The following is a 19941-nucleotide window of genomic DNA, read 5'->3' as shown; positions in this document are numbered from 1 at the left end:
TTTTTCAATGTATCAACAAGAGTAGAAAGTGCAGTAAATGCGAAGTTTGTTGTTCAGGGTTCAAATGATACTGCTGACTACAAATTGTAGCAATCCTGGTAGAAATTTACAGGAAGATGCCACAGACTTATATGTGGTTATTAGACATCTGTCACAGTTGCACACCACAACCCTTTAAGATGTTACATTAGTTCTTTCATACTGAACTACAAATCATGAAAGTTCTCAGCATCCTTTGGAAACTTTTTGTTTATACATATACTGTGATTTTCCTTCTTCTTCTTTTTTTGTTTTTTTTGAGACAGGGTTTCTCTGTGTATCTTTGTGCCTTTCCTCACTCTGTAGCCTAGGTGGGTCTCAAACTCACAGAGATCTGCCTGCCTCTGCCTCCTGAGTACTGGGATGAAAGGCATGTTTCACCACCACCTGGCTATACTGTGATTTTAAATCTATTGCTTTGCATTTTAGTAAAGGCTAGATCATCACTTTGCTAGTGCTTAAATTATTCTACAAGAAATCCTTTAAAAGCAATATCATATCGTGTTTCCCAGTCATCGCAGGGCAGTTCCATATATGAATTCCCAGCAATTGTGACAGCTTGCCCAAGACCTGTACAAGGTCCATCTAGACAAAACCCATTATAGGGTAATGGCAGGGTGGACAGATATTCCACACCCAGCTGATGAGATATCTGCAAGTGATATTTGCTGGGGGTAGGGGACAGTTTCCTTTAAGTGTTTAGACCCTAGAAGGCCAGCCATATTCTAGAGTTGGCCCCACCTTAAGAGTATTTAGGCAATAGCACAAGTTGAACTGATTGGGCTTAAAATAGAAAGAGAAATCAAAAAGTTATGTGGTGGATAGACAGGCAGGGTGGATTTGGAAAGAGTGGGAGAAGTGGAACGTGAATATGATCAAAATACATTGTGTGAAATTCTCAGAGAATTAAGAAAATATTATTAAAATACATTAGAATATTCACAATATTCTCCTAGGCTTTTCTTCCTAAAAGAGCCTGTCTACTAAGGGTTTAGGAGATTAAAAATTTTGAGAATGTTATGGAGAAAATATTGCAGTGATCACAGAGGGAAAAAGTGCTGAAGGTACAAGGAGCCTCATAATTAAACTGAAACTTACAGCTCAATTAAATGTAAGCATCATTATGTATGAGACATCAGCAAGTGCTGAGAGACTAATAAAACTAAGGGCTATTGATATTAATAGGCAAAGGTAAGAGATAATATAGATTGGACTAAGCCTTTTAAATGAAATGTGAATAGTGTTAGAACAGGGATTTAGTCCTATCACCAAAAACCCAAGGATATATTTCTGACACAGAAAAATCTATCCATTGCTTCAAATATATCAACTCCTGACTGTAAAACACACCATGAATTAATGTTTATATTTTGAGGAGATTTAGAGATGTGAAAATGTGTGTGTGTGTCTGTCTGTCTGTTCGTCAGTGAATTCCAAGATATTCATCTTCTGCCCCATGCTTACAAAGGAGACCTTAATGTTGTGAATTAATGACAAAATTTGTTTTTGGCAGCATGTGAGGTCAAATATTTACTTCAATGCATAGATGGAGGCATGCATGGTGACTCACAGGAGTAATCCCAGTGCTGGACAGGCTGAACAAGGACAATCTTGAGGTTGAGATTTGAGGTGAATTTAGACTACACAAATTTTTAACTTGAGATGGTTTTACTTCAAACATAAATCAAGTATTTTTTTAAGAGTTTCAGAGTACTTACCTTTATTTTTAGAACAAAGACTCATTTTTTTTGTAGATGTAATTTTTTTCATGTTTCTTTATAAGAAATTTTCTACTTACTCTGCATACTACCCACAGATTCCGCCTCTTCCCTCCCCCCACAACACAGACCTCTCTCCCAAGCCACCCCACATCACCACTTCCCCCAAATCAAGGTCTCCCATGGGGAGTCAGCAGAGCCTGGCACACTGAACCTAGGCAGGTGCAAGCCCCTTCCCACTGCACCAAAAATATAAATCAAGTATTTTTGATTATATATATGTATTATATGTATCTACATATTTAAGTAGAAACTTAGATATATAACAGAAGTACTTGTTTTATTTAATTTTCTGGTTTTTGTCTCATGTTTCCAATTTTCTTGTTTCCTTTCTTTCTTCTTATGTATTTTCACACAGTATTCTTTATTTCATTTTCTTTGGATCCAATATATTTGTAAACAAGTAAGATTATACTGTATCATGTTGAAAACATAACTTAACATCATTACAAATTTGCAAACTATAGTTTCCAAATATTATTCATATGGGTAATTGGGTAAAATTTTTCTAGATATATCTCAATATTTATTTGGAGTTTTAAATGTCAATTAGCTTAGCTAGTTTTATATTGTCATGTTGATATCCATGTTATAGCTGAAATTTATTCTAAAACAGAAAGTTTTGGCCTTCTAAACTTGTGAATATAAAGGCATGGCATTTGACATTTGTTTGCATCTGATGACTGAAGGTATATCTTGATTTGCTTTGGCTTAAATCTTGTAATTTGTTCTGATAAAGTAAATTGAGAAGACATAATTGTTTTCAGAGTGAAGCTTTTCCCTGCATCAAAAAAATTGGTATGCTATGTGTTTTCAAGAATGATGCAAGTTTAATGTAGTATTCTAAAATGTCTTAGCTTGGCCATTTACAAGACATTCATGAAATTTGGGTATTTTCTGTTTGCTGTTGCAGAGTACCTAGTGAGCCTGTTCTTTTTTCATCTCAAAGTATTTAACTGAGTTATTATAGAAAGAAAAAAATAACCAAAATTTGAAAATATGATTTGATTTATTTCAAAGACAAGGTCCTTAATATATAAAATAGAGAGAAATGTGAGATCATGCTATTTGCCATGTTAGGATGTTTGTTAAATGTACAGACCACACATCACACACATTCAGAATGAAAACTAGTGTCATTTTATAGTAAAGCCTCAGGCATATCTTTAGCTAGATGCCAACATTTAAATATTTTAAGAAATATGAAGTTGCTATTTTTTATTCTTACAGGTTAGAAATTTGTTGTGCATGTAAAATTAATTTTTATATACATTTTATGCAAGGTTGACAAAGACATTTAAGTGCCTAATACCTATTTATATACAAATAATGTATATTATAAATTTTACAAGTAAATGTTCCATAAATTGTGTAACATATTTTTAGGTATTTTCTAAGGTGAGAAGAAGGGCATCCACATATTAGAGGTTAAAGAAAATAAATGTGAAAATGAAATATAGTCACCTATCTAAAAACCTTTAGATTTGATTTTTTACATAGTTTCTTTCACGGTGCGAGCTAAAAATCGGTAATACATAAACTGGGGAAATAAGCTTTAATTAAATTTCAAAATCCAGCTGTCTAAAATATAGCATTCTTTCAATAAACCTTTCAATTTCAAAACAATAGTAACCATTTACTCACTGTTATTAAGATGACCTCTCTGGTAATACCGAGATTCCATACATAAGAAATTCTAACAGTAGGAAAATTTATTTAGATATTTCTAGTATGGTTTGTTCTTCTTACTATATAACATTGAAAAGAAAAAATTTGCTTTTCATAATGCAGTGCTTACCACTCATTTGTGCAGTTGTGACTATTGTAATTTTAATATATTGTTTAAGATTGTTAGCACTGCTCTCATACCTTTCTTTTGAACACTTCTCTAGCATACAATAATATTTTCATGAATATTAGAATGTTGTTATTTATTTAAGAGAACTGAGGCAGGAAAGGCCACTCACAGAAAATATGAAAGAGTTTACTATGATGAGTTAGTTTGCTATTCTATGTTGTGTTTTGTATACCTAATAAAATATATTTTATATTTATTTGATGACTTTTTGAGTAACTGACTTGACATTTTAAAGATAGACAGTTATTTCAATTTTTAAAATCAAACAAATCAAAAAGATTAGTTATTTTTAGTAGATAATGGAACAACTTGATTGATTTAGCAAATAATAAACATTTCCTACTAGGATAAATCTGTTATTAAATTCTTACCTGTTTGCTAAAAATACTTGTGGTACAATAAATAATAAATAAATAAATAAATAAATAAATAAATAAATAAATAAATAAATAAATAAATAAAAGCACTCCTGTGTCACTTGTCTACTAATTTCACAGCTGCAAACTTGGAAACATGTTGAGAGAAACTATTAAAATATTTTAAAGCCACATGGGATTATTAAAAACTCAAATGAGTCCTCTAAATCTTTGGGACAACTGCTCATCAGTAGATTTTTTTTTTCTAAAAGAATTAAAATGAAGCCTCTCTGGTTTTCAGGAACCTATGATTCAGAGCTGTTAGTTCAGCAGTGCTCCTGGAGAGTGGTCAGGGGGATATATTGGAACATCGGAAAGCGAGGAAATTAGCCAAATTCATCATTTGCTTTTAATTTTGCATTTTCATGCAATTAATTCCCCTCACTTGTCTGGCAAGACTGAACTCATCTTAAAAGTCTTAATTTCTTTTGGCTCAGAATAAATAATGACGCCTGAAATTCTCTCCCAGGATGAATAACATGGCCTGGTGCTGGGGCTGTGTTGAGGGGGAGAAACAAAAGCGGCTGAAAGCTCAGACCCTCAGAGCCAAGGTAGTGAACGCTGAGAGGAACCAGGGGCTTACTTCACATTCCCTCCAAAGGACACAGTTAACCGTTGTTGCAAAATTCATCAGTAGTTTTTGGAAATCTTTTGTAATAACACCCTGACTGTAGCAAAGTCTGTCTCGGGCTCCTGTGACTCTCTTAATGTAGGATCCCTCAGGGTCAGAAAACATGAGAATGAAAGGAAAAACTTGGAACTACGCAAGTAGCTCTAGGAACATAAAAGTGCTCTCTGAAGGGAAACTTTGCCCTTTTTTGCTTAGCGTAGGCAGAGATAATTCCCTGAATGTATTGCTTCTTTCATTGTACAAAAAATAAACAAAAATAAAACAGACATTACATATCATCCAAAAAATAAAATTAGTGATTAACTTTTATGTAGTTTCTCATCATATTTTCCATTTGGATTTTATTTTTGTTTTCCTAGCCATAATTTCCCAGCTGCAATGTCTGTCTTTTCTTCCCCCCTCTGTTTTTCTGAAGTCATACTGTGTGGATTTGACAACCATGTAGCATAAGGCAAATATTAGCAGATAACTGAGAGTAATGAAGACAAGTGGAGCATCATCATGCTTATATTTTTAAAATATTTATTTTTATGTATGTGTATGAGTGTATCTGAATATGACAGTTGTGTACAGGGCCCACAGAAGCCAGAAGACGGCACCTGGAGCTTGGAATAGTGAGCTTCCCAACATGGATGCTGTGAACTGAACTCGGGTCCTGTGGGAGGGTAATATGTTTTTTAGTCACTGAACCTTCTCTCTAGTCACTTCGTGCCTTTCTTGATGTCGACGGGAAGGGGTTTTATTTTCCTTCTTTGTGCTACATGAAATTGGTGGGAATGTGTGTCTAGCTCCTAGTCTGTTTTATTTTTATGCCACCTTCTCAGCCTAGAAATATGAAATCTTCACGCCGGACCTGCTTCTCAACAACAGTTACAGAATGTGTAAATAGACGGGGTCCATCGCATTTTCTATAACGCAGATAGGTGAATGATAGATACCTATATATACACTGAGACTGATCAGTGAATGTATAAATATGTAGACAGAAATTGTTTTTATTGTTTTAGTTTTAGTTTCTTCCCTTAACATTAGAGGTTTCTTATCACAATAAAATTTGGTATAAAACAAGGTATCAAAAAAGGGAATGCAGGAAAAGCTTTTTCTCCACTTTGCATTTCTGAGTGCTACATTATCTCTTATTTGCCTCTGGTAGGGGAGAATGCCCTGGGGAGGATGCTTGTGTAATGACAACAGTACTAAATCCAAGTAATGCTCAAGCAAATCAGTACCTTTGGAATGCATGGAAATGAAAGACTGGTCTTCAGGATTTCCAAAAGTTTGAATTCCTTGCAGTTGAGAAAGATTATGAGAAATCCTTCAATTTCTTCTAATTTGTAGCATAAAATATACTTTATAAACTGCAAACAATTTGTGTTACATTACAAATTCAGATACACAGTATCTTAGCTTCACAAATATCAGAATGAGCAACAATACTTTAGAAGATTATGCTATTTCTTTTCTTTGTCTAAAAAAAATCCCATGAAAGTTCAGGCAACTCATAAATATAACACAAGTTTTCTGTCCCACCCCTTCTGCCTCAAGTGCACAAAAAAACAAAGTGGTAATCTATCTCGTTTATTTCTTTGAAAATGGTGTTCTTAAAGTACATCTTGCAGATAGATTATCTATCCCTCACAGCAAAGCTTCACAATGGGAGTCTAATAATTGCTTTTTTTCTAATTTCACTAAATGAGTTATAATTATTTTATGTCTGTTTTATGGTTACTGAATAGTATTAACCTAAACTCTAATTATAATATAGCTTTCAAAGAAATGTATGGACACCAAATTGATGAAGAGCTAGCTCATGTAGAGCATCCCATAAAGCAGACACACAGCTAATAGTTTTAAGAAGAGCGTGTTAAAATTCTAGATCTCAATTCATTTGTGAATGAAACAGAATATAAATTCATTAATGTTATGTCTTCCAAAAACAGACAGATAGGAGCTTGTCATCATGATTAATTCAGACAAAATAAACTTATAATCAAGCTTGTTATTGATAGATACCTCTGCTTCATATTGTACTGAAATGCGAGTGTATCATGCCATTCCAGTTATCTGGCCTTATAACATCCTGTTAAAAGAAATCCTGTTTCAAAAAAGTGACTACTATCACTGCCACAGAATATGACTAGGATGTTGTAACAGCCACTTTCAATTGAAATTCTTTATGTTAATAGTTAAAGTTGATCTCTGAATATGTTGTAAAGACAAGGTAATGTGTACTTTCAATTAAACCAACTTCCCTTCCAATCCCTTATCTTCCCTTCCCTTTGCTTCCCGTTCTGGTATAAAGTCTTACTATTCTTTTCAGGCTGGCTTTAAGGAGAGTGGCACTCTGGCTTCTGTTTGTTTCCAAGTAACCATAACTACAGGTGGATGGTCCAATTTACCAGTCTAGTCACAGCAAGAACATGTTTGAAAATATTTCCACATATTTTAAATTAAAGACATATGCAAATTGATTGGATTCCTAACACAACTTCATCAGTACTATAAATTATTTTCTTTCAATAAAATAAGTGGCATCCAAATTAATCATCCCTTGGCCAGTGAAATACTTTCAGCTGATTTAAAAATGTTGACTCATGCATGCATATTTAATTCAGCATTCTTGTCACTTTATTTCTTTAAATTTAGAGTGGCCAATATTTATAGACTTATAGCTGTGTGTGTGTGTGTGTGTGTGTGTTTGTGTGCATGTGTGCGTATGTGTGTATGTGTTTGTGTGTGTGTGTGTGTGTGTGTGTGTGTGTGTGTGTGTGTGTGCGTGTTTTCAAGGGGCAAATCAATGCACATGCCTGTGTACATCCAACAAGACAACCTTCATTGTCATTCCTCAGGTTCTGTCTACCTTTTGAGAGAAGTTTTCTCACTGGCCTAGAACTTACCAAGTAGGCGTCATCAATTAGTAGCAAGTGAGTCCAGAGATCCTCTTGTCTGTTTTCCTAATACCAGGATTAAAAGTTTGTAGCATTATGACCAACTTTCTTATGAATTCTGTGAATTAAACTCCAGCCCTTATGATTGCAAGGCAAACATTGTACTGACTAAGCTCTCCTTCATAACCTGATTAATTAATAGTTAAAGAGTTGTTTGGATTAAAGAAGATAAAATAGTTTAGGAGCAGAGAGGACTTCAAAAAAAAAAAAACACTACAATCTTTCTTCTGTCCAAGACAAATTGAGATTTGCAATGGTCATGCCTTTGGATTGGTGGCTCTTTCTCTTCACTGTTTGAGAAAAGAAAAATGAGAAGTCTGATAATGGGCAACAGAGTTGGACAGCCAATACTATGATCAGCTTTATCACTTACCGGGATTGAAAAATGTGTTCCCATTTTCCAGATTATAATCATTGTCTTAGGCATGGTCTGTCAAAGGCTTCCATTACTATGAGGACCTCCATGCCTGAACAATAAAATGCAATGTATCGATATAATAATGGCCAACTTCGTCACTAAAGGATAGAAAGACATATTTGGCATTATCTGATTTGTTTTGTGTTTTATCTTGTCCCAAATATTAAAGGCTGATCTAACTGATTTAAACTCTGGCAAATGGGCTTCTTTTGTTGACAAGAGAAAAAAAAAGTGTAGTCCAATAGCATTGTAAATATTTAATATCGGCTTGAGGGCATAGTTTGGTTTAACCTTTGACCCATCTTGTTTTACAAGATCTTCCAATGTGAGATTATTTCAGTAGCTAATAATTTGCTTATTCGATAAATTTCTATGCTTTTATGTTTTGTTATGAACATATCCATTAGACACAGAAATAATTTGAAAGAGTTCTATAATAGCAACTCATATTACTTGCATTTTACCATAACAATGTAAGCTGGGCTGTTTGCTTTCCACTAGATTAGCAATAAAACAACATCTGGGGCTCTTGAGTTTATCATTTTTGCTCCTTTAATACCATTTGGGCATCCGTATAAATTCAAAATGGGCTTCCATCTGCTGAAAGCTTTTCATTGGATTTATTTGGTATTCTCTACCTTGAGATCCAGTCCATAATGCCCCTTTGAATTTTCATAGTTGTTGTTTTAACAAAGCTGATATACAGTATGAGAACCCACACTATAGTTACACATATTCTGCAATGCACTGCAGAAGCAGTATACCCTTTTCAGTCAGGCCGTGACCTTGTTGAGAAAGAAGGGAGAACTTTTCAGTTGTCTGAATCTCTGATTCAGAGAAAGCAAGGCACTGTTTGAGAATTTATTCTTGCTTTTTATCCTATATATTAACTGAGTGAAACACCATATGAATCTTTGCATTACAAGTGAAGTTTAATTGAGATTAAACAGAAGAAATCACATGAATCTGATATGCTCATAGAAAGCCATTAGCTCATTCAAATACTTTTTCCATACTTTTCCTTTTCATCTCTTTTATTGTGATACACTTTTGGGTAATGACAGAACAAGAAACAAAAACATTGCATGATTTGTATTAAATCAAACATATTGTTTTCAATCATATTAGTTACATAGACCATCTCTATTAGGAAGCAGACATTTTCTTATTTGGTATCACATTCCACTCTACCCCAGGACTGCTGTTGATGGAGTCATCCAGGTACCCTCTGACAAAATTGACTAAACTCTCTCTAAGAATAAAATCCATTCCTGCTAGTGGTGAGGGGTGATGCATCTGTAAAGGACTAAGTTAGCGGATGTGTTTTTAAAGTTTTTTTTTTTGGTTTTTCGAGACAGGGTTTCTCTGTGTAGCTTTGCGCCTTTCCTGGAACTCGCTTTGGAGACCAGGCTGGCCTCGAACTCACAGGGATCCACCTGGCTCTGCCTCCCGAGTGCTGGGATTAAAGACGTGTGCCACCACCGCCCGGCTGCGGATGTGTTTTTAATGCAGTTTCAGTTAAGACCCTGTAGTACTAAATGCAGTTTCCTAATGTAGTTATGTGCAGATATAAAGTTTCTGACTGCTAAGGAATCTCAAATTATTTTATTCTTACTTAGATGCTCAAGTTTTCAGTTTATGCAAACAGAAAAATAAAAAAAAATAAGTATGGCTTAATATACTACACGTACAGTCTAGAGACTGATCAGTCTTCATAGATTATAAATAGCTACATGATAGAAAACAGATAGATCTTTTTATTTTCATATTGACTTAGTTAGGGTTAGTATTGTTGTGATGAAATAAAATGATCAAAGGCAACTTGAGGAGCAAAGGGTTTATTTGTTTTATGCTTCCATATCACTGTTCATCATTGAATGAAGTCAAGATAGGAACTCAAGCAAGGGAGGAGCCATAAGCCAAGAGCTGAAGCTGATGAAAGATCCATGGAGTAGTGCTTTTTCTTTCTTTTTTTTTCTTATTCTTTTCCTTCTCCTTCTTCTTCCCCCTCCTCCTCCTCCTACTTCTTTTTGTGAGACAGCATTTCTCTGAGTAATAGAGCCCTGGCTGTCCTAAAACTCACTTTCTAGATCTGTCTGCCTCTGACTCCCAAGAGTGCTTCTGACAGGGTTGCTCCCTGTGTCTTTGTCAGCCTGCTGTCTTATAGAACCAATGGCCACCATCCCAGGGGTGGCACCACCCACAATGTCTTGGCCCTCCTCCACCAATCACTAATGAAGAAAATGACATATATGTTTGCCTATAGCCCTATTTTATGGAGACATTTTCTCAATTGAAGCTCCCTCTTCTCCAATGACTCTAGCTTGTGTCAAGTTGTCATAAAACTAGCTAGTACACATATGTTGTTAAGACATTCAAATAAATTAAAAGATAACATTGTTAGCCACTTGACGATTCACCCTAAGTGTTTTGAAATCTAATAATCAGATAACCCTAAAATTATATATAGATGTCAGACACAGCTTACATTTTCATAAAGTTACCACAATGTATTGTGACATGCTCATATACTGCATATACCAGTTCTTTTTGTTAAAAAGACTATTTTTAGCTATTGTTTATTTTCATTCTTCTAAAAGATAATTTCCGCTACAGTTACCTAGAGCATCAGATGTTACATAAACCTTAGGGTGTTGATGCTCAGGATGATGGAGAGGTGAAGCCAGTGACACTGTCATCCAACCCTATCTCTTCCATGAGTCTGTACATGACAGTGCAGATGGAAACCACAATTTGCCATCTAGTAAAATCACACATATATTATCCCATGGCCCAGAATTGTTATGGCAACAATGTAGACATATATGGTAGAATTCAGATCTCTTGGGGTTTCATAAGGACAAAAAACAATTGAAAAACATTTATTCAGGGAAACTTACTATCTCTAAAAGAATAACAAGATTTGGTGGAATTCAAATGACAGTAGTTCTTCTCTCTTATCCCAGAGCATAATGGAAACTTTATTCCGAGCAGATGCATCTGAGAACATGAGGTTTCTTCTCTTGCAAGATACCAATTAAATCTTATTAGAGTATACCCCTGAAAAAAAAAACCAAAAGACTAGCTTTTCTAATCTTCTCAGAGCCTGGCTTCAATGACCAGTTCTTTCATTTTTAACATTTATTTTGTTTTATTTTGAGAATTTAACGCATACATACTATGAATGCTGCATTTATGTAATTTATAATTCTAGCATCTCCCCCTCCAGTTCTTCCTACCAGGGGTTCCCCATGCCTTCTTAAATTCTTGCCATCATCTTATATATACTATATATAAGTATATATAGGATATACTATACTAGAAAAAGTCAATAGCACCAAATAGATTTTATTCTGATCCTGCAAGACTGACTCTCATTAACTATTTGAAGTAATCCACAGACTCAAGGAACAATACCTTCAAATGACCATTAATTGATAAAGAATAATATTCAATATATTAAATATATAGCCAGGCGCTGGTGACACAAGCCTTTAATCCCAGCATTCGGGAGGCAGAGGCAGGCGGATCTCTGTGAGTTCGAGGCCAGTCTGGGCTACCAAGTGAGTTCCAGGAAAAGTGCAAAACTACACAGAGAAACCCTGTCTCGAAAAAACAGTATATATATATATATATATATATATATATATATATATATATATATATACTGGTTTTTATATGAATAAATTATTGGCTAGCAACAAAATGGAACATGGAACTGATAGGTGCAATGGACATATATTGAATGGAAAAGTCAAAGCTACATATCAGAATTACATAACATAGTTATTTATTAATGTTATGAATACATTGTTCCTTATGGCAAATCTATGGGTAAAAAGTAGATTCGTACTGAGAGCATGGCTGTTTGGAAAATAGGATGGCTACTGAGTAAAAGATTCCTTTGGGAGTGATGAAGATGCTTAGGATTACATTGTGATGTCTGCACAGCTGTGTGAAGAAAGTAAATCCACTGAAAACCAGACTTTATAAGAGGGATTATATAGTAGGTAGAGTATATATAACCAAAGTCATTAAGATGCTGGGACTTAGAAGACAAATTGCTAGATATTTAGAATGGCTAGGTATTGGCATATAAACTATTACATATATAAAATCTCAAAACCATGATTATAATACTACATTAACTATTAAGAATAGTTCCTACCCATCAGGTAATTTAATTATTGGCATAAAGAATGTTAGATGAAGAATCTTTGAAAAGAATATTGAGGCTATACACAAATGTAGAAAATCTATCTGCAGTTGCACCAAAATGCTTGTTAGCTGTTGGATCACAGTAATCATCATTAGCACCAATGTTTCCAGATGGTTTTGATTTCTCTTTCCTGAGTGGGGATATCTAGTTTTTTAGTCCCATTAATCATAACAGGATGACATTCCACAACAGGATAAGACCACCAAATCTTGTTCCTTCTCAATTTCTAAACTGTAAAAATAAATTCAATTTTATACTTGTCTTCCTTTGCAGCAGACATTTATATTTAATATGCTTTTAATCTTTTGAATAGTATAATATTGACACTTTATTATTAATATTTAATGAATGCTGACCCATATCAGTTACTTTCTAAGCATTACAAGGACAGTATTCCTGTTTATATACACAACAAACCAGAAAGGGTGATTCTGTTTACATGAGCAACATCAGGCTGTGCTTCACCTTAGTAGCATCTTCCAAGTAAACAAACCCTGCATTTTTAGTGTAGTTCAGTAGCTAACTGGACCTAGATATTTTCGTATCATGAGAACAATGTATAAATATCTATGGTTATCATGTGTGTGTATGTGTGTGTGTGTGTGTGTGTGTGTGTGTGTGTTTAAAAGTGGGTACAACGTGTTATGATACATCATTTTCTCTCCATAATTGAAGACTAAAGACCAAGAATGAAGGTTCACTCACTTTTATGCCCTAACCAACTTTGGTCCAAAACTTTTCCAATATTATTTTACTTTCCATGTTTCACTACTCTTGATTTAGTTTTCAGTATCTCCAGTGTGCATCTGAGGATTCCTATGCGTCGCTGCTAGATGTACCCTGTGTTCTGCAGCCCACCTCTCTTATCCTCTCTGAGTACATATTATTTTTCTAATGTAACTGCTTGCAATGTTTCACTAATAGCCTTGAACCCTGTCCGGATGCTGGCTGCTGGCCATCAAAAACATAGCTGGAGGTGAGGTGCAGGAGTGGGCTGCCATGTTAAATCGCCTCCTTCCCTCCCTCTGGGAAAGGACCTTAACCTCAAGCACTTTCAGTCAATCACAGTCCAAGAGAGAACCTTGACAATGTTCTGCAACACTGATTGGTTCCATAAATCTGCTGGCTGGATGCAGAAGTTGAGTTTCTTTTAGCTTATTTCATAATAAAGGGCAATGCATGTGCTGTATTCATAGTAATTCAAATCTGACACAAATAATACAGCAAATAATTACAATGACCTTTAACTCACCTCAAATTTAAACAAAGGTTAAGCTGCCCTTTACTAAAGTAAATATTTGCTGTAGTCAAATAAATGCAGACACCTTTGGAGAGCAGACTACATTGCCAAAGTAAACGAATCTGAAAATGGTTACAACAGAATAATTTTAAAACACAAAGAATGCGGGACTCCTCAGCATAAACACCATCCAGACATGGAGCATCTGCCATTATTAATTTACCTTACAGTGTTTCCAGTGGGCCTTCCCATATGCTTACTGGGAACTGTTGCTTGAAATTTCTGTCCAGGAGGGCAGATTTCAAATAGAAATATTACAAATGAGATAATTTAGCTCTTTTCTTCATATTCTGATGCAGTAAACAATTTATACTTCATTCTATAACCACAGAGCAAAGCCTCAAACATTTAAGTGGTTACCATGAATAACCTGATGCTTAAAAAATAAACCAGAAGACAATACTAACTGCCCCAGGGAAGTAGCGGGTACATTTATGAAGCTCTTATCCCAACGTTTAGCTGTTGGTCAGATAAGGACCAGGTGTGCTCTCACATATTTTAATTTGTTTAGTCTATGTCTCCTACAAATAGCACTTAAAAAAAATCATGGATTTTAGAAGGGGGAGGGTATGTAATGTGTAGTTACTCCTTAATTTTAAAGTTTACTTAAAAAATAATTACTCTGAGTTCCAAAAGCTAATGATATGTTGACTTTTAAAAATAAGCCATCAGCTTGTTATTACAATCAGTATTGCCTCCAAATTCTCTCTTCATTAAAATAAGGCCACCTGATTTAATTAGAAGGCTTGAGTGTGCCTATATTTTTGGTCTCAATTGAAATGACATGTCTCAAATAGGGATTAAATTTACATTTAACAGGATGATAATTGTATGCTAAAAGAAAAACTAAGATCATTTCTTTCGGTTTCTTTCATGGCTACTTTGCAAACTCTATTATTAAGGAAAGACCCAAGATGTTCGTAGAGAGTTCTGATAGGCCTTAATTAATGGATTTATTTTTAAAATTTATTTTTGTTTGTTTCAATAAAAGCTAAATCCAGGTCAATGAAAGCCTCTTCTGTGTCTCTCTCGATTCAGAAAGCTTTGTCCTTGATTCTTTAAAGCTGGTGGAACATCGAACCTTCCTGAAGCCTGTAGATCTGAGAACTAAGACCCACTCGATAACTAGGGAGCAGCTGTCCACCATCTGGGATCTCACAGACCATAGTTCTTCTCAGGGTCTTTCTCTCCACTGAAATGATTGACATTGATCTTTGTGGGAAGGAATGATGTGCAAGTATGAATTAAACTATTGCCTGGTCAAACTACAAACTACAAAAACAATACATTGTCTATTGCTGTGCCCTCACATTCTGCTCTATTGAACCTCCTTTGATGGATCTCTAGATGCTTTTTACAACCTTGTTTCTCTCCAGAAACCTGTTCTAGGAAGAAGTGACTTCTTTAATGTGTTACTGGAGATCATGAATACACAATACAAATTTAAACCAAAGCATACTGAATTTTGTAGGGTTTGAGGTTGTTATTTGATGTTTGATTATCTTTGGTTTGTTGGCTCGCTTCATTTTTTATTTTTCTGAGGCAAGAGTCTTACTATATAGGTTTGATGGGTAGGAACTCAATAGTTCAAGGTGGCCTCAAATTTGTGAATTTGTAGATATTCTGCCTGTATCTCCAAGTTCTAGAACTCCAGATGTATACCATCATACTTGGAAAAATATTAATTTATAACTTAATTAGATGTATTCATGTGATAATGTGCTTCATAGTAAAATTTGGGTTGGAAGGGAGGAAGAAATCTGTGTAAAACTATGACATTATTTTCTCTAAATTAAAGTGTTCCATGTTCTTAACAGCTTCATGCTCTTTCCAAAAAGGATACATGTTATTTACTATTAAACCTAGGGCCATGTACAACTGCTCAAAAACATAGGCCAGAACCAAAGTCCTAAAATGCAAACTATGTTCATGCTTAAAATTTCCAAAAAGAGCTAATAAAAATGATGTTGCTGTGGATATCGCTCTATGTAAATGAAACACTTATTGGCCAGTGACCAGGTAGGAAGTATAGGTGGGACAAGGAGGGAGGACAATTGGGGGAACAGGAAGAAGGAGGGGGAGCCACTGCCAGCCACGCCAGGACGAGCAGCGCGTAAAGATGCCGGTAAACCATGAGCCACGTGGCAAGCTATAGATTTATAGAAATGGGTTAATTTAAGATAAAAGAACAGTTAGCAAGAAGCCTGCCATGGCCATACAGTTTATAAGTAATATAAGCGTCTGAGTGATTATTTTATATGTGGGTTGTGGGACTGCGAGGCTTGGTGGAACCTGGAGAGAAGCTCTCCAGCAACATGATGTGTTCTTTGAAGGTGGCTTTTTGAGTTGTCTATTAAACATTATGAATTTTATTACATTTTATATTTATTTACATTCATTTATATTTATATAAATAAATATTATATTTAGATCACATATTATATTCATTATATTTTATATTTATATTAAATTTATATATATATATATATTTATCCAGTCCACTTCTTCTAATTTGAAATCCCCTTCAGTTTCTTTGGCCTATCTTTCAATTTCAAAGCATTTGAGAGAGAAACCACCACAGGTAGATAACTTGCTGGTCATTGACAAACGTTTGCCTTCTCTACTCTTCCTTGTCTTATGGTATGAAGTTCAATTCATTGGATATTGTACTTAAAATACTGGTTCTTTCTGACCAAACTGTTCTCCTCCATTAGAAAAGTTTATACAATAAATGAATGAATGGAAAGTATTAAAAATAACAGATAGGTTGTCTGGAGACAGTAATATTGGGGCAAGGCAGAGCTCTTTTGAGAAACATCTGTCAAATTCATGATTAGAAAGGTGACAATTTCATGAAGATGAGTAAAGTTCATCTCAATAGGCAAACGACGGGGAATTCAAAGAAGTCATGAGATATTTCAAAGTTATGACCTTCGGAAATGAATCAAGAGCTTTTGCTTAGCTATACAGAAAGGATGCCATTATAAGTAGTGAAAAAAATTCTCAAAGACTAGTAATATCCAAAGATGGAAAAAAAAAGTCAGTGAGTCTGATTAAAGCAACCAGGGAGACAGCAGCAGAACAGTAAGTTGAAAGTTTCATTTGGTGTAAGTTCCTAATCAGTTTTCTCTGGGCCAGACTGTGAATGTCTTCCATATATGCTGTATAAATGGAAGCTATCAAGACTTAAAATCAGAAGAGAAAATGCCAGGTCTCTTGTAAATAAATGTATATAAAAGCAGTGAAAAGTAGTTGAGAGAACAGAATTCTGAAACATGGAGTGAGTCATGTGGATTATTTGGATTAATAAAACAAAAGGACAGCAATCAATTGTTTAACACAGGGGTGTGAAGAAGATTCATCTTTTTACACAGTAATGGGGATTCTCTTTCTCTTCTCTCTATATCTGTGTGTGTCTCTCTCTCTCCTTCCCTCCCTTGGGCCCCTCTACCCCCACTCAACACATACAAGTATTTTCCCTTACATTTTTAAAAATATCTTTACCACTTCTCTGGGTTACTTTTGGCTTTTGAATGTAGTTTCAATAAGATTTAGCACTTACCTCTATCTTACAAGATTTTCAATGATTATTTCTTTTATTCCAAGAGAAGTTCATTGAAGACTTCCTACCATTTTTTTAAATTACAATTCACTCATTGCTAAGTACTTCACAATACATGACATGTCATAAGTATTTAAGAAATATAAAGTGAGATTTATTTCCAATATATCTGTTTTGGCAGTAAATTCTGGCTATAATCTTTACACATGATAGACAGAGATAGAAGTATAAGTGGATAATGAGCAGTTTCCTTCCTTTAAATATCTAGCCACAGGGAAGAGATAGTACTGGTTGACAATTGTATCTTCAAATAGCATGTGAATATTGTGCCTTGATATTGAGTACTGGCTCTCAGTTACTTATCCGATTGCTGAAAACCATATAGACCCTGTGCAGACATATTATCCAGTTTCCTTCTTTTCATAAGTACCTAGAATGCTTTGACATACAAATGTAGATAAACCTTGCAAATGATTTTTTTTTCATTCTTTGCTTTGGTGGTCACTAAACTCAGAGAATATTTCCATTTTTTCTTAAGTAATTTTACTGTGTTTTGTGTCGCTTTCTTCTTTTTATTACTTCTCTCCAAGACTCTTCTTAAATATTTGCTCTTCTCTTTCAAAGAAGTATTGTATCATATTGTCATATTTTAATAAACCACCTCAAATACATACTGGAACAAGACAGGATGTACAATAATTAATAAGTAAAACAGATCTGGGTATGTTTGCCACTCATAATACCTGCCTGCCAATACAACATAATACAAACTACATTGCACTATTTAAAATGAATGAAAGGAAAGGTCTTGAGTCCAATGCGCAATAGGCAAGATCTTGTCCACCAACAAATTTTTTTTGGACTCCATGGAATGTTTATAAAAGTGTGAATTCTTTGCCAAACTCTGAGAATTAGAAACTTTGACACAAAACCCAAGTTCTTAAAAGAACCTCATTCTATAAGAGTAAAGCCATTCTCTAAGAGTACTCGACACTTACTCCCTACTCACTCCAAATGTCCTACCATTTCATTTTATTTGTATTACTCTCATTGCTTTCCACTTGTGCTCAAGAGTGTTGCCTTAGTGAGTTATCACTATTTATAATCATTGTCTTACTTTTAATAAAATGAAGATTTTTTATTATTGTTGCTTTTATTTTTTCTTTTTCAGAAAAAAATAATAGATTTCCGTAAAATATTTCTGTGCATGGACTGTAATGTCTTGTGTGAGGTAATACTTGGTATGACTCAATCCTTCCAATCAAATGAAAAAAAAAGTAAGTTATTTCCATAGCATTTCACAAACTTTGTGTTAATAACTCCAACTTGACCTTTTATTCTAATAATCTTGGTTTTGTTTGCATTAGCTGAGAGCAAAGGTATTAAATGCATGGACAGTAGTAAATGGTAACTGATCAAGCACACTGGTAGTTGGAGATATTAACACACACATACAGCTGAAACTAGAACAAGTTGACATCTAAGTGTTAAACTCAAACTGTTGGTTTCTGACATGCAGTGATGTGCGTTTTTCTAAACTGTATATCCATTCAGGCAATTTCGTTGCTTTATTATTATTAACAAGCTGCCTATTAAAGTTTTAACAATAAATCCTTGCCCATTTCCAAACAAATGACATCTATTTCTTCCCTATGGTATTGTAGGCATGGATGCTGCTGTCTTTCCTCCATGCAATGTATGGCTAAAGTGAACATCCTTCAACTTGGATATACTCTCACCTAATAGTGCTAGGAAATAAAAATGCAATGAATAAAATAAAAACGTCAAGGACCAGGTTCTCCAACTCAGCAAAGGGGGACGACATCTTTATTAAAGATTGAAGATGAGCATGCTCCTGTCTTCATAAAGGTAAAGAGAAATGGTCTGGAAAACTATGTGTAAGTGTCTGATGCTTCTCAGTAATTTTAAGGAATAAATAGTAGACATATTGTATTTTATCAATGCTGAACACTTATTCCCAGTCTCTAACTGTGTGATGAAATGTCTTAGAATAAATTAAATACTGGGTATTTGTGTGGGGCATGTCAGAATTATTTAGTATGGAATAACACTCTTACAACCTATTTTTATGGTCTTCTAATGTCAGAAACTAGGACTGAAATTGTATCCAAATAGTTTTCTTCTCCAGAAGTTAAATATGAATCTGACAAAAAAGCATACATCTTGTATTATTAGCAGTCTTATTATTATTAGCTAGCACCCAAGAACATTGCTGCTTTTTAAAAGCTTGGGATGTGAGGGAACTTGAAAGTGAGCACTTCCTTAGTTGACAGGTTTTTCTGTGCCATCACTAAGTTGTTTTTCCTTTGAATGTTCTTTGGTTCTTCCTGAAAGGAAAGTTCATTCAGTAGCATCAAAGTGGATGCTGTTCATGGGGATCTGGATGGGAATCAGTAGCAGGGGGCTTGCCTCAGTGTATGAGGTTCAACAGGGATGTCACTCTTCAGAGACACAGTGAGCAACAGGGAAGCAGAGGAAGTATCTGAATGACCTCACAGCATGGGACCAGCAGTCAGAACTGTAATAATGGTTTACATTGGCAGAACTCCACTTCTGGGGTGGTCTGTAGTGACATTGTCAAGAATCTCTTTCATTAGTACTGTGAATACTGCAGGGACAAGTTGGTTGAAAGGTGAAAAGTTAGAAACACTGCTGTTTTTCATAGCTCTGGAGAAGGGGGGTGCATTTAGGAGCTTTTAAGAAGCTGATTTTGAAAGAAAATGCAAAAGACCTCCAGTTTTTTTTGAGCTC

The sequence above is a fragment of the Peromyscus maniculatus genome, chromosome 4, assembly GCF_049852395.1.
Source record: "Peromyscus maniculatus bairdii isolate BWxNUB_F1_BW_parent chromosome 4, HU_Pman_BW_mat_3.1, whole genome shotgun sequence".
NCBI lineage: Eukaryota > Metazoa > Chordata > Mammalia > Rodentia > Cricetidae > Peromyscus > Peromyscus maniculatus.
This window is presented reverse-complemented; position numbering follows the sequence as displayed.